Source organism: Apis florea, unplaced genomic scaffold, assembly GCF_048593485.1.
Source record: "Apis florea isolate Af1SG1 unplaced genomic scaffold, ASM4859348v1 contig_24_pilon, whole genome shotgun sequence".
NCBI classification, from domain to species: domain Eukaryota; kingdom Metazoa; phylum Arthropoda; class Insecta; order Hymenoptera; family Apidae; genus Apis; species Apis florea.
In genome coordinates this window covers 416765-432500 of record NW_028256597.1, presented here as the reverse complement: position 1 = coordinate 432500, position 15736 = coordinate 416765, and the positions used below count along the sequence as shown (strand labels likewise).

Here is a 15736-nt window from a genome sequence, read left to right as displayed (position 1 = left end):
TCGCGACCTATGAAAACGATAGAGGATTAAGAGAAGCCCGCGCCGCTGGAAATATTCAACTCTTCCAACTCTCCAACTGTGTACGAGGCGATCGACGGATCTCGAGCCATTAATGATACTTCATCAATTCGAAGCTGACGTATCAATTACCCCCATGATGAACACGCCAACCACGGTTCGCGGTGTAAGCGCAACGACCAACACTTTCACTTTCACGAAAATTAGATTTCCCCGGATTTATTTAAAATCCGACTTTTCGATCAACCACTCACTTTCCTCCCTGTTGTGTCGCGAAAAGAAACGAAAGGGAGAGCTAACAGAGACTCGACTCGAGATTCCTCTCTTGATTAAAAAGTGCAAAAAAAAAAAAGCGATCCACGATTCTTTCTTAAATATCGGTTCGAGCGAAATTTTTTTATCCCGTGTTCACATCGAGACTTCGTGAAATTCCAAATTGCTCGAGATGGCTCGAATTTCGTAAATCGGATATGCGCCCCATTAGTGATGTGCTTAAACTCGTATCACGATTGATGGATACACGTATACACGTACATTTAATTGCGCGTGGCCAGTCAACAGGCGCGGATCAGACCAGATCTATAAATATTGTATCGGCGTGTCGAGGCAAAATTCAATAAGTGGGCGTTAAGATATATATCGGCCTCGCTAGACTTCCGAGACGCGACGTTTTTCTCTCTTTTAATCCGCCGCCTGACAACATTATTAAATCAATACAGCGTGGATATAAATACAGCGTGGAGGCAAGAACGTCGCGGAAGAAAATCATCCGGCCCGCTCTATTATTAAGGAATTTCGTTTCGCGTAATTACCCAGGCGTCGATTCATAAATTACCAACGAATTCCCTCCCCCCGTTTCCAACAACCCACGCCATTTCCATCGCCAATACTCGGTCGAAAATCAAATGAAATGAAAAAGCGTTTGGCGTGAAATTTCGCAATCCCCCGCCCCACTCCCCCCAATCTCCTCTAAATTATTATCGAGCTACGATAAGCGAATTTTCCCGATAAATTATAGCCATATTTCCATTCGCCTATGATAATTTGCCGATAAATCTCGCCTATGATCGATAATCTCGATAAATTATTACTGGAAGGAAATTGGTGGCGAAATTTCGAGATTTTTATTCGCTTATAGGAATATATACACATATATATATATTTAAGGATAGGATAGGATGGGATGGGATAAAGATACGTTGATTAAACGTTGGTGGTAGGCTCCTCTCGAAAATCTTCTCCATCTTGACGTGGATCAAGATCATATGGAAATGTTTCGATCGGTGAATTTTAAACAAGGTTTACGATGCAATATAGCGGGAGCAATGGGATCGTTTAGATGGTTTACGATTTCCGTGCGATTGCTGCCACGGAACACAGTTTGTAATAACGGTGAGATATTGTGGGAAATATTGTATCCAGCTCCTTCGTATACAATCTAATAAATTTCTCGGAAGCAGATCATTCTAACGTTTGTACGCTTATCAGGGGGAATAATGTTCCAGGAAATATATATCTACACGGCGGAGCGTGTTTTCATAATTAAGCGTAATAATAATAATAATAATAATTTTCATATTCGTGGCAAAAATTATTGAATGGTCCATCTAATCTTTTTAACTCTTAAAGCAAAATGTATTTATATATAAATAACGAATTCAATCCGTTTACAGAAGTATCGAGTAAAAAAAAAAAAATTAATCGCCAACATTCGAGATTTTACATCTCTCGAAAAAAAATATAATCGAGCGAAGGAAGGAAGTTAAAGGGTATAAAAGTGGCGTGCGCAGGACGATAAATGGGTGGCAGAAGAAATAGAGGAGGGAAGGTAATAAAATGATACGAAGGAAACGCGAGGGGATGGAGGGCAATCGGCTCGATCCTCGATCATCGCTGATCTCTTCGGTGATCGGTCAAGTTCATCCACGATCCTATCTCCTGACACTGACTCAAATGTATCCAAAGCAAACGAGGTTTCCGCCATTTCTTCTTCTTCCTTTTCTTCTTCTTCTTCTTCTTCTTCTTCTTCTTTTTTTTTTCTTGCGCATAATTGCCTTCGATCCCGTTCAAACAGGCGGAGAGATCCTGGTTGGATCGTTTTGTGTCAAACCATGCGACGGCAATTACCTCGAAAGGGTTATTTAGAAACGGGGGAAGAACAAAGGGGGAAGAAAAATGCGAACGTTCCCTTTCAACGATATCAGCCCTTGAGAGCCTCGATTCCATCCACGCTTTTTTGCGTATTTTGTCGTGCATTGCTCCTCCTTTCTTTTTTCTTTTTCTCTTTTCTTTCCTTCCCCCTCCCCCTCTCCCTCTCCCTCCCCCCCCTCCTCCTCCTCCTCCTCCCCATCCTTTTTCGTGTAATAAAGTTTATGGTTGCCCAATGGAGGACTCAATTTGGATTAGAGCGGTTTCTCAAGAGGAGAAGGAAAAATAAAATCGAAGCGAAAATATAATTGGTCAATTTTGTGAGATATAGTTTTTAAGAGTAAAAAGAGAGAACAGAGGGTTCGGTACGAAAGAAAATGGAAAGATTAAATTAACTATCTATCGGTTAAAAATGAATTTGCGATTAAATTCGCATATTGAATTTTAAATTGGTATAAACGTATACAGGTGCGAATGGTGATTAAAATATTTATAAATATTCTATAAATCTAATTAATTCTTTCGCCTTCCTTCTCTTCCCAACCGATCGAACTTTTTAATTGAAAAGGAAATTATAATCAAATTTGATTGAAGTTGCGTTTACGAGTGTGTTATATTATAATTATACATACGTGTGCATAAATATTCGATAATAGAAACGTATATATGTATATTTCTTCGGATTCAGAGAGATATATAAGATAATGTAATGTTTAATTTATCTTGAAATAACCGTGTCAACGTGGAAAACATTAACGTCGAAAACGGCGGAAAGCATACCGCGAATCGGTATTAAAGAATATCAATCAACAAATTTAATTTCATTTCACTCGTATAAACTGAATAAACTCTTGCTTGATCGATGATTAAACAAAATTATTATTAAATAACAGACAGAGCGTAAATTTTCAATATTAATCCAGCTGTGATTTATTATCTCTTTGACTAATGAGGCTTGTCGGTTCGCCGGGACATTTACATATAATCACTTTCATCTCGAATGAACATTTTTCCTTCTATTAAACCTATTCGTAAACGATGTCACGTGTAACTATTAATCTTCATTTTTCCCGATTAGAAGGAGTAGATAGATAGCAATCGAAAGCCACAGTTTTCGTAGCTCGAATTGTGTCCCCATTTTCACCACGTGAAAGAAAAATAAAAAATTTAAACGAGGGATAAATGTTAATAAAAAAAAAAAAAAATAGATTTTTTTACTATACATTAAGGATAGTATTATTCTCACTGGGAAAGTGACAAAATATTTGACAAAATATTTTACATACATGTCCAACTTTTCGAGCCTTGATTTTGATAAGAGGCAAGTTTCGAATTGTACGGACTGACTCGTGTCATAACATTTGTCCCGTGCTACACAATAAGATAAATTGTACGTGAGTGCATCCACATTTTAAACTTTATTTTTAGCTTCGGTCGCTCCAAGAATGCCTACGTATCCTGTCTTAGATTAAACAGAAAAGTACGAGCTGAAATAGGAATGAAGTTATTTTAAAAAAAAAAAAAATTTATACGAGCTCTATATACGAGTGGAATTTTTAATTTTCCCGATCGATTTTTTACGTATATATAATTATATTTATTAAATATATATATATATATATAAAAGATCGGATCAAATCTCTCTATTGAAATTCGAATACATTATTTATTCGTGTCCGATTTTGCCGGATTGGATAAAAATTATCGTGAGACGAAGAGAAAGAGTAATAATAATAATTGTAAAAAAAAAAAAACGAAAAAAAAAAAAAATCGCCCAACGTGGGGCTCGAACCCACGACCCTGAGATTAAGAGTCTCATGCTCTACCGACTGAGCTAGCCGGGCACTCGATACTACATGCTTAAAATAAAGTTTATTACCGCCATTGTTACAATCGTACGAAAACGTTCACAACGTATTAATTTTTTTTTTCCCCCATCCCGTAATTCGACCCGTAAAATAAATCTAAATGCGTGAAACAATTGAAAATTTCCACCCGTGAACGAGGTGAACGAGAAAAATCCGTATCGTACGTATATATATATAACATGTATCCCTCGTACGTGGCGACATTTTCCTTAAAAGGAATTTCATGTACAGATAATTTACACCTCCCCAACTGGATAAAGTGGTTGACAAAGAATTGGAAAGTTGCATCACAAAGTATGGTTACAGTCCGAGGAATGGTTTCTTAAGGAGCAGATACATACTGTTATCTGTTTATTTAGCCCGTGTAAAATTGCCAGTTCCCTGTCGGGGATCGGTTACCGCAGGTCGTTTTACAACAGGCCAGATTTCCCACTCTCGAGATTTATTGTCGGCAATTCTATGCCAATTTTGCAGAGCGAAAGCTCAACACGGTTATCCCCTAGGCCATAAACCCCGGCTACCTCGTAATTTACAAGCGGTAGCAATGAAAATTTATTCTAGAATCAACCAACTTGCAACTGTTGTTCCTCGTTGTACTTCGTTCCATTTCGTCTCTTCGTTCCACAGGCCGCAGGTAGGACGGGCACACCGCTTTACGATGCGCTTTTACTGCGATTCCAGCCAAAGCCAAATTACCATTCAGGAAATATTCAACGCTCGAAACCTGCTTCTTCGCAAAGCACACGATGAGTCAATAACGTTTCGTAAGGATAATCTAGGTGAGAAGACCTGTTTGCTCTATCATTCTGTCTACCTCCTGTTTGCAGTAGAGTTATTATACCGTGTATATTTTTTTCTTCTTCTTCTTCTTCTTTTTTTTTTTTTTCTACGCATTAATAACAGTATTCGAGTCGGTTGTAAGTAAGTGGATTTAGAACGTGAAAGGGTTAATAATATTTTACTGCTCGATTATCGGTGTTTATTATGCCTGCTCGATAGATAATCGTTTTATAGCCTTCGCGATCGTTTAATTGAAGGGATCATTGTTCTTCTACGCGGTATATAACGAGCGTGTAGATTTTCGGCTGGATGATGTTATAATCATGTTGGGGAGAAAAGGGAAGGGGAGGGGGGGACGGGGGAGGGAGAGGGCAGCGACGTTTGAACAAGGGCGTGACCATACTACGCCGGCAAAAGAACTACGAGCTACGAAAGAGCGGGCAGACCAATGGCGTGGCATTTATGTTATACTTAATCGAGCGCAATTTTTAATTTTTTTCGGCCTCGGTCGTTAGGCCTCGGTCCCCGCATCAACTCGCATTGTGTTTCCTCCTCGAGATTAGACAACGGAAATATTTCTCTTCCACTCTCTTTCGGAGTGCGACTAATGCGACCATTTACCTACGAATTACGACTAAACGAAACGAAAAAAATATAGCACACTTATGTATATATATATATATATATAACTCGATCTTTGAAGAATGGCGAATAGAGAGAAACTTTTTCGAGATTTCGCAATTCTTCTCGAAAAATTATTACTTACGCCCTTATTGTTCAAAATAAATAAATTTCCACTTCATCTAAATCTCTTCGCATAAAAAAGTGTCCATAAAACCGGTCTCTGAATATCGTCCCGCGTCGCGTTCTAATTCAAATCGCTTAATTTTCGCTCGATCCCCCCTCCCGCCCGCCAAAATACGTTCCAACACCGCCTGTACAACTTTATCCCGAAAAATATTCGCATCGAATATTCGGCTTTCGGCCGTTTCACCAGCCGGAAACGTCTCAATCAACGCCTCGTCCCGGATCTCCGTCGATCGTTTCTCTCGTTTCTGCGCCATTGGGAGACCGTCAGATTTTATAGTTTAATAATAGAGCGGCGTTGGAGAGTGTTTGCTTATCGCATCCCTGATTTTCGGCTCGGAAGACACGACGCCGTCGTCGTGCGGCGGCTTACAGGGGGTGGGGGGAAAGGATCAGCGTGGAATAAGGATAAAGGCAGGATGGAGAGGAGGAGAGGAGGACGGAGGTGAAAGGAGAGAGAGAAGAAAAAGGGGCAGCGTGGTAAAATAAGAGAAAGGCGAGAGGGAGAGCGGCATGGATCACGTGCAAAGAGGAGGGTTGGGTTGGGTTGGGTTGGGTTGACTTGTGCTCAACCTGCTTAGGAGCCTATGCCTCCCACCTGCGGCCTCCCCCTTTCATCCACCACGAATAATCGAAGCATAATTTCAGCCCGTGGGCTTCTCCTCGCGTATTTCGGACGGTTCCCTCTTCCTCTCTTCCTTCCCCCTCCTTTTCTTTTTTGTTTTTTTTTTTCACTACTAACTCGCTGCTAACCCCCTCCTCTTCGCTATCCTATCAGATGATTGTCGGGATTACCCTATGCAAAAGTTGCGATTAACGAGGCCTCCCCCTTCTCGGTCGTTATAAGCTGTTCTCTACTCGCTGTGTACGCGAAGTACCACCTCGATGATCGAGCGTGTGATGATCTCTTTTTTCAACCGTATAATCCGTGAAATCCTTTTTTTTTTTTTTTTTTTCTATTTTATTCCTATGTAAAAGTCGTTTCTTCTTGGGAATCAGAGGGATTGAAGAGGGATTTACCATAAGAATTGGGATCGATTAGGTTTTGCATTATCGTGATGTCTCGTGTATGTGTTGTCTAGAAGGCTACCAATTAAACGAGCTCCTTCACCATGTTATACTTTGTCCGATTCGTGATCGCTTCGATATGCGGGAAATCTTAATTAAATTAGCAAAATCAACAGGCGCGATTAATAACAATCTTCTACCCAATCTGCGATTATACGGTTCTCTTCCCCCTCCCCTCCTCCTCGCCCCTCCTGATCTATCGGAAGGCACGATTATCTTTCTGTAATTACGAAGGATCAATTAAAACGCGACAAAATTACCGATTGCCGTGTGAATATTTCTTTTTAAGTAAAAAAAAAGGTCGATTCATAATTTCACGAAAATGGGAACAAAGAGGGAAATAATTGTGCGAATGAACAATTGTCGTGTCGCGTTTACTCGAGCTCCAGATCGAACAGTTTTACGAATCAAACTATACAGAACACGAATTCCCATTTCAGCAATCTGTTCGTGCAACAACGAGGCGTAAAAGGGACCGTTGTGCCTAGAAGCAGCCCGACCGTTCTGAATCGAAAGATTAACGAGAAATGTATTTATGGGGCAGGAAACGCGACATAAATTCTTCCTCAAAACGTAACAACTCCCGTTAAACGCCCGTCATCAAAACCGCGAGAAGAGGCCGAACGAAGCGGAGAAATCGAGTTTATCGGCCTTCTCTTCTCTCCCGCGTTATTCATTCATCGAAAAATTGAATCCTCGGAATTGTCCCGGCATCCGATGATCGATTCCGAACGCAGTGCCTCTCAATCAAATCTATCCGCGATATCCACCACTTTCGACACGTCTCCTCTCGAACGTCTCTCAAATTTTACGCGAACGAAGAATAATGGTGACATAAGTAAAGGATACGGTGCAACTGGTGACCAGAGAGTAGGGTAGTGTAATTTAATGCGAGCGATTTTTATTATCCATCCGTTCGAGGATATAATAAACGATTATCATAATAACCGGCATTATACGGTAAGGGGTTTACCGAACGAGGTATCGGGCCGTTTAACCGGGAAACGGGAGGGGAGGGCAAATTAATACGCGCTCGAGTGAAAAAAAAATATCGGCTATTTCATTATGAAAATTCGGCGAAGACCCTCCTCTCTTTTAGGATCGCTCTTCGAAAACGCGACACGCGAGTGAAGAGAAAGCGGTGGAAAAGTGTTGTCGCATATTTGTCGGATCACTGTGCGATATCTCTAGCCGAAATACGAACGATAACCGAGAAATTTTCTTTCACAGGGGATGAAAAATGTTAATTTCGATCACGAGCTCATTACAAGTCGATTACATCTACGAGCGGGTTAAATTATTTAAGAGAGTAAATAAAATCCTCTCGTAACGCTTACGCTAAGACTTAGATATTTCGCTCTTCGACGACTTAATTATAAATTGACGATTTTACAAGTCGCCTTCGTCCTTCCTTTTCGATCGATCATGTATATTTCTCGTCGTTCCAGGGTAATCACAGAGTATCGGATATCCTCGTCTCCCTATTAAATATGCAAATTACCGCGCTCGCGAACCAAAAATTCAGTGGAAAGAAAAAAAAAAGAAGAAAAAAAAAAAGGAAGGAGGAAGTGGAAGAAATTAATAACGCGTCCTTTTTATAATTGTTTTCCATCGACTCGATCACACGATTAGGCGTGTGAAGTTTCGTCCACCTTCTACCCGCCGAGAATTGTTTACGATCGTTGCATAATTATCGGCCGCCGATCCACCGCGTATGTAATTTATATACACTACTCCCCTCGATCTCCCCTTCGTTGCTCCACCCTATTTCCGGATAGAGCCATCAATAGTCGAGATCGTTCGCTTCGTGGTTATTCGCGCCTTGATTGAGCTAAGCCGAAAATGCGACGACGTGTTCGAGTATGAAATGTATTTCTATCTTATCGGGACTCGACCCAATTAAACTTCTGGGTTTCTGGAACGAACGATCATTTCCCCCCGTCGTCTGAATTGTCGCCGTCGAACGTTTGAAATAATCCTTCTCTTTTAAAGAGAGAGAGAGAGAGAGAGAGATGTGCAAGATCATATAAGGAAGAACAGTTCGTAGAAAGAGTTAAATTCGTTCTACGATGTTGAGAATAATGTCGAGATGATCCGTTTATCGTGATTCGGTTAAGTGACTGATACGCTACAATTCTTATCGCACAAACAAGATAATAATAATACCATGTGCTACTATGTGCTGCATCCGATAAGCTCCGGTTTTATCCATTATTATTCCCTATAAAAAGAGGAAGAAAAAAAGTTAGGATACCACGCGAAGATTCTCAGGGAATGAAAGGAGGAATCGATCTCCAAATCGGAGGATAGGAAGCGGAACGGATTAAAATCGTTAATTAAATTCACCCGTTTGGAGGGCCGAAATTCCGAGATGAAAACGCGGGATGGTATTTCGAACCACCCGTGGCTCGTGGCCAGGTCAAGTGCAACTGCAGGGGTTGGTGCGCGCGACGGTCACCACCACGGGATGGTTGACCGATTAGTTTCATCCATCATGGGGGCATAAAGGGAAGAGGGAAGGGATCTCGATATCTGATCTCGAGTCACCGTGCGACTCGACGCCACTCCGTGTGTGGCGGAGTTGTTTCGGGGGACAAACTCTTCTACCCCTCTTTCGAGAAACAGATCGACCACCCTTTCTCTCTTCTTCTTCTTTTTTTTTTTTTATTATTACGACGCCTCCCCTCCATCGACTCGATTCAACAACCACTCGTTCGTCCACGAGGGGAATCATCATCGTGTAAATCGGTTGAACACGTGGGACGGCCGTTCACAATGAAACACGTTTATGGCGCGTTGTTAAACGGAGACCACGATTTTTATCGCCGTTAAAACGCGAACAATGGAAACGATCTTGCTCGGATCGGATAACCTTTCGATCGATCCGTGAATCGTGCGTGATAACGTCGTTCGAAGGATATTAATTCTTTCCTGACGGCGAAATTAAAACTCGCGAAGTTAGGAATAATTTGTGAACGTTATGGAAACGTTAACAAGCGTTCCGGATACGGAACAGGGATAAGCTGGAGTCCGGAATCCTGGTGTCTGGAATCTTCTAACACTCAGTTCAACACGGAATTCCGGGACGGGTATGTAATATCTCTTCTTAGAGGTCTGCTTCTTAGCACGCAACGATCCCCTCGCCTTTTTCTGATGATTAATATACGCGCGGATTTAAGATATTAAAGATAGCCGATAGATTTTCAGCGACTTTTTCGGCCATCTATTGGAAGAATAATGAAATTTCCCCTTCCCCGATCGATTTCCTTCCTCCTCCCTTTTTTTAAATGCTTGCTCGATTCTTGAAAAAACACGCCTCGAGGCGCCGGATGCCTCGGGAGGGAAGGGAAAAAAACCGGTGTACGCGCGCACGGTGGGCGACGAACACGAGACGAGAGGCAAAAAGCGAGGAGGAATCCACGAGGCGAGGTGGGTTTAAGTTTCGAATTCTTCCCTCCTGCTAGCCGCAGTTTTCGTTTAGAGAAACCAAGAGGAGAGGCGATTCTCTCAACCCTTTCGGCATGATTAATGCGCGCGAGGAGGATGGCGAGGAGGATTTCGGGCGCGCGAGGGCGTATCGGTTTAAGGGGAGGGGGGGGTAGGATGAAATAAAAGATCCGACGATGCTCTTTCGTTATATTACGAATACCAGGGAAGAGAGAGAGAGAGTTGGAATTCTCTGGAGGAGCAACGCGTAAAAGGCTGCGCGGGGGCTTATTCTCGGGGGCTGGACCCCTGAAAAACCGTAGGACGCCCTCCCACCCCACGACGCGGCCCCGATTTTTCGGCATCCTACCCTACAGATCCTTGCCCGAGATAAGGGGAAACGGTTGTTGTACGCCGATTTCTTCGGCGATCGTAAGTCTGCGCCTGCGCTCGCCTCCGTCTAATGAAGCCACGAGGAATTCTACTTTACGAGCTCTCGTGTTCGGGGACCGATGTTGCTGCTTCGAGAATCGTCGCGAACTGAACAGAGACGGGGCGTCTCTCATGGGGAATAGGGGTGTCGTCCGACGTTTGGAATTTTTCCTTCGAGCCGTCCGATTCGAGTAAATTTCGAGTATATTTATTTGCGAACAAGTGTCCTTCCACTTTCTTTCTACCATCATAACTTCTGAAATTACTTCACATTCGGACGATGCAGATATATTTTCTATTAGGTATCCTTAAATATGTGGTATCCAAGAGAAATATCGAGCATTGTTGATGAAAGTTCTGCAAGATAATTTGATAGATATTTTAAATAGAAAAATTGTTGTAAACGACTTAGACAAGTTCCTTCCCCTTTCTTTCTTTCTACGTAACTTTCGATCGAATTCGAATTACTTCACCGTTCGTGGCACCCTTCGAAAGAGCGTTGGTAGCAAAGATTTAAATTTGGAAGTTTTAATTTGGAAGACGACGAGAAAGTTCGACGATGACGAGTTAATCTTGTGCCTGATTTACGTAATAGAATATCATAAATTTGAAAGAAAAAGATACGATAACGAAGAAGGAGAGAGATGGATGCGAAAATTGAAAGGGAGTCCGAAATTGAGATTCGTGAAAGGGAACTCGGTCGAGGGATTGATTAATCGAAGGTTAAGGGTTTTAAGGGGGCGTTAAATGGTTCAGTGAAATGTTTCTACGGGACGGTGGGAGCCGCGCGTGCGTCTCTCGAAGGCGAATGGAACAAAGGAAAAAGAAGGAGAGGAATGCGACCTCGGCCACAAGTTGCCGCTTCTTTCTCTCGTCGTGTCAAAACAGGGCGCTAATACATCATTAAAGGAACGCGCCCCTAACGCGTCGGTCTTCTAGCGCCACTCAGGGATACAAGGACACCTCATAATCGATTGCCTCGATTTCGATGGGCCCGATTCCCCTCTCTCTTCTCTCTCTCTCTCTCTCTCTCTCTCTCGTCCCTCTTATCACTCGGTTATTTATTGCTCGTCCATTCGAATACGCGACCTGCCTCTCGTTTCGGGGGTTGAAGCTCTCCAGGCTCTCTTTGTAATTTCCAAAACCAAATGGTGCTCCAATGAAAAAAAAAAAAAAATCACGATTGGAGGAATGTATTACGTTTCGCTTCCATCTAACAATATATCTTGTATTAATTATTCGATAGATGGATAAAATTTCCCTCGATGAATCTTGGCGAATCTGTTAGGAATTTCTGTTACTCAAACGATTGGACCTTATTTATTGCTCGTCCATTCGAATACGCGACCTGCCTCAGCAGGTTTCAGGAGTTGAAGCTCTCGAGACTCTCTTTGTAATTTCCAAAACCAAATGGTGTTGCACTGAGAAAAAAATCACGATTGGAGGAATGTACTTCTCGTTTCGTGGTAAAACAAGATTGTTTCGCTTCTATCTAAGAATATATCTTGGATTAATTATTCGATAGATGGATAAAATTTCCCTCGATGAATCTTTCTTTTGTTAGGATTGGATCTTTTTCTCTTCTCTCTCTCTCAAGTATGCAAATTTTTGTTCAGCCCGTATCTAGCACGGAGAACCGAAATAAATCTCGTTTCGAAGAAAGCGTTATGCGGCTAAACTATGAGCGCGATCATCTTCGTGGATCGAATACGAATTAATATAATTTATTATTGGACACGATAGCGAATAGTGGTTCACAGACGTATATCTTGATTTATGGCGGTCGCGTTAATTCGTTTAATAGAACACTGTGTGTATATATTGACCGGGAATCGTGGACGATCGGCATTAATCTTTGCTCACTTTGCGCATGTCGATACGATATTTTAATATAATTTTAATAATGCCGTAATCGCTCTTATAAATTCCCTCCTATTTTTTCAACTCGAATTCTCCTCTATCTAAATTGATCCATCCCCTCGATACCGATTCGTAAATGCCCGATGCCACTCTATCTATTTACACGCGAGCCTTCTCTCTCCCTTTTTTTTTTTTTTTTTAGAGGAGGAGTTTTAAAGGCGTTCCGCTTTTCGACGTCGACGTGTCGATCGTCCAATTGGGCAAGTTGACAGGCGTCAATGTTTTATGTCACGTCGATTAATCCCATCGATAATCAATTCTTTCAATCGTTACTGATCAACGCAAAGTGATCAATGTCGCGAACGATCGATGCGCCGCTACATTATCTCGAATTACATCATTCATCCTCCGTTCGCATCCTCACTCCACTGGTCGTGTACAAAATTTATCGTATCTTGACGTAACCTTGACAATTTTATACATATATATAAAAGAAAGAAAGAAATCGCAACAATTCTACTTTCTTCCTCCTCCTTCTCTTCCTCTTATTTTTCCAAATTAAAAAAATCGACGTCCAATTGGGGTTAATAAAGTCGATATTCTCTAATCGCCGCCCTGAAGCCTCCAACCCTTTAATCCCATCCTATTACGCGAAATCTATTTCATCTTTCGAATCTATTTCATCCTTGCGAAACGAATCATTAGAGGAGTCGAGAACACGCCTACTGCACTAATATTGCAACGCACGGATCGAAAAACCGCTGTTTATCCATTTAAATACCGAGAGAGAGAGAGAGAGAGAGAGAGGAGGGAGAGGGAGGGAGGGAGGGAGGGCCGAGATCGTCAATAACTTAAATGACAAATTGATGCAGTGTTAAATTGGCGGGCGAGGCCGAATGCAGCAGGTAGATGCACTCGAAGATACACTCGTAAGTTCTAGGTGCGCCGGGGGCCCTCCATCCAACACGAATTCGCCACGACGCCTTCGGCCCTCGTCGTTATACGCTTTCTAAATTAGTCTCAACTCGGTCTGATTGAGCACCCGACCGAGATATCCAAGCGAAATAGCGTCCAAGCGCTCCAAAGTTTTTTAAAACTTCAACCACGTTGACGAAGTACGATCACTTCGCTTTGAATCGGATATTTCAACTTCTCTTCGCGTTCAAAACGAGCGATTCTTGAAAGGATGAGGAGCAGACACGATAAAGATTAAAATAAAACAGGTAAAGGGATTCGCGAACTTATTGTTCTTTTTTCTTTTCTTTTTTTTTTTTAGAATCGAATGGACAACGAACGATCGAACGGCTTTCGAGGATAATTATCGGATTATTTTCTCTCGTTCTTCTTTTCGATCGGGAGGGTGTACGAGTGCATAAATCATAAACGTAGACGGTGCCTACTTAAGTAACGCAACACCGCGGATAATTTAAAGCCCGTAAAACGAGCGAGGGGAGGGTAGGGAATTTAATTTTCGTGGTGCACGGAGATTCGCGCGTATCATCGGTGCTCGATCGGTGAACGCGATTCCCCCCTTATCGATTTCTCTTCCTTCCCTCGCACGACAGATAAGCGAAGGAGAGCAAACAGTCAGAGTGGATGAAGAAAAAGAAAGAGAGGGAGGAGATATACATTCACATCTGATGGCATTTTCTTGCTTTCGAGTGGCGGGTTTGAGAACGTCTCGCCGCGTGAAAAATTGGAAACGGTGGCGCTCTCGTTCAAGGGGAGGGGGAATAGGGAGGGAAATAGGCGCAAAAAGCGCACGGGAGGCGAGGATCCGGTGCAATTATTCCCAATGCCCGAACGGCAATCCCTTGATAACATGGGGCAAACGTCAAGATACACGATTTATGACAGTTCGATGAATACTTATTATCGTACGGGGGCCAAAGTATTCGATATTCAACGATTACTGCAATTAACGGGCATCGATTTAACCGCGGCTCTTACCCCGCGTATCGATTATTTAAATAGCAATAATATTCGTAGCTAAGTCTAGCATCGTCGATCGATGTGATCGAGATCCGGATCCACGTTTTTCGGACGGGAAAACGAAATTTCAATTTTCCTCGTAAACCGCTTGTCGTTCGTATCTCTTTTTTTTTTCGAGATTAAAAACTCGAGGAGGTGGAAAAACTGACTCGGTCGGACAACTAGTTATCCCGTGGGCAGATTTAATATCACTTACCAAGCTGCTACAACAAGATCACAAGGAATATCTACAAATCATCTCGCCAATTTGTCCAGCCTTCGTTTATCTTCCTTTCTTCTTCTTCTTCTTCTTCTTCTTCTTTTTTTTTTCGTCTTGTTCCCAAAATAAATATCGAAAAATTATACGCGAAGAGAAAATGTTGCCAAGGGAACCGATAAACTTTCGCCATCTTCTTTTTCCTCGCTTTCTGTTATCCCGCTTAATTACACATCGCATCGCTTTCGTTTTTCGGAGGAGAAAATCGAGGTAAAGACATTTTCCGAATCTCCCTCTTTCTCCCCAAAGGGAACTCGCTCGAAATCACTCGTGGCGAATTAACTCGAGGAGACCTTACGCAGATATCGATCGCCAGCCAATATCTCGAACCTTAAGAGACCCCCTCCCCCCCTCCCCCTCCTCCTTCTCTCCGTCGGACAAATTGCGACTCCTTCAATCAGGGATTTATCACGATTGAATCGACGTTTATTACAGTCATTATCTCGCTACACGTTGGTTCATTTGCATGACGCAGACCGGCCATTCGGCTTCGTTAAAGCGTCGCTCTCGCGGTGCCGAGCGGAGGACGGTGAGAGGGAGGGAGGGAGGGGCACATTGTCCATAAATATCGGCAAAATGGATCGCGTTTCTCGACTCCACAATGTTCACCCAATGTTCTCGATGTTTCGAAACATCGTTTATTCTGATAAAAAAAAAAAAAAAAAAAAAAAAAAAGAAAAAAGAAAGAAAACGAGATAAGTATCGAAGAATGAAAAATGTGAATTTACTTAACCCATTCCTCAAACTTGAGTCATCGAATTATATATACACGAGGACCAGCCTCGCGTTTGCCCTCCAGTGGTCGCGTCGTTAATTGGGAAAAATCGCGGCTTAAAACGCGGAACCGCATCCCGTAATATGATTCCATCTCGAGCAATTCTTCGGCAACCCTCTCTTACGTAATCCTCGCCTCTCTACGCTTCGTTTCTATTTTCACCCGGCCGAGCAGGGCAAAAAACCCTGAAGAAGGATTCATTCCATTCTGGCCGAGCTCGTAAACTCGGTGCAAACGAGCTCGCTCGCTCTTCTCGCGGCCGTCCTTCTCTCATCCCCCTCCCTCTTCTCCCCGATTGACGACTCG

The 15736-nt window shown here is 42.4% G+C and overlaps 1 long non-coding RNA gene and 1 other non-coding gene across 2 annotated transcripts in view; both read right to left on the bottom strand.

Annotated features, from left to right (window-relative positions):
- The window catches only part of LOC147657812 (uncharacterized), a 53229-nt gene that overhangs the window by 3183 nt on the left and 34310 nt on the right, over positions 1-15736 (bottom strand). The gene's annotated exons all lie outside the window — the stretch shown is intronic.
- TRNAK-CUU (transfer RNA lysine (anticodon CUU)) lies at positions 3938-4010 on the bottom strand. The gene has a single exon. It is a non-coding gene; the product is annotated as a tRNA-Lys (tRNA).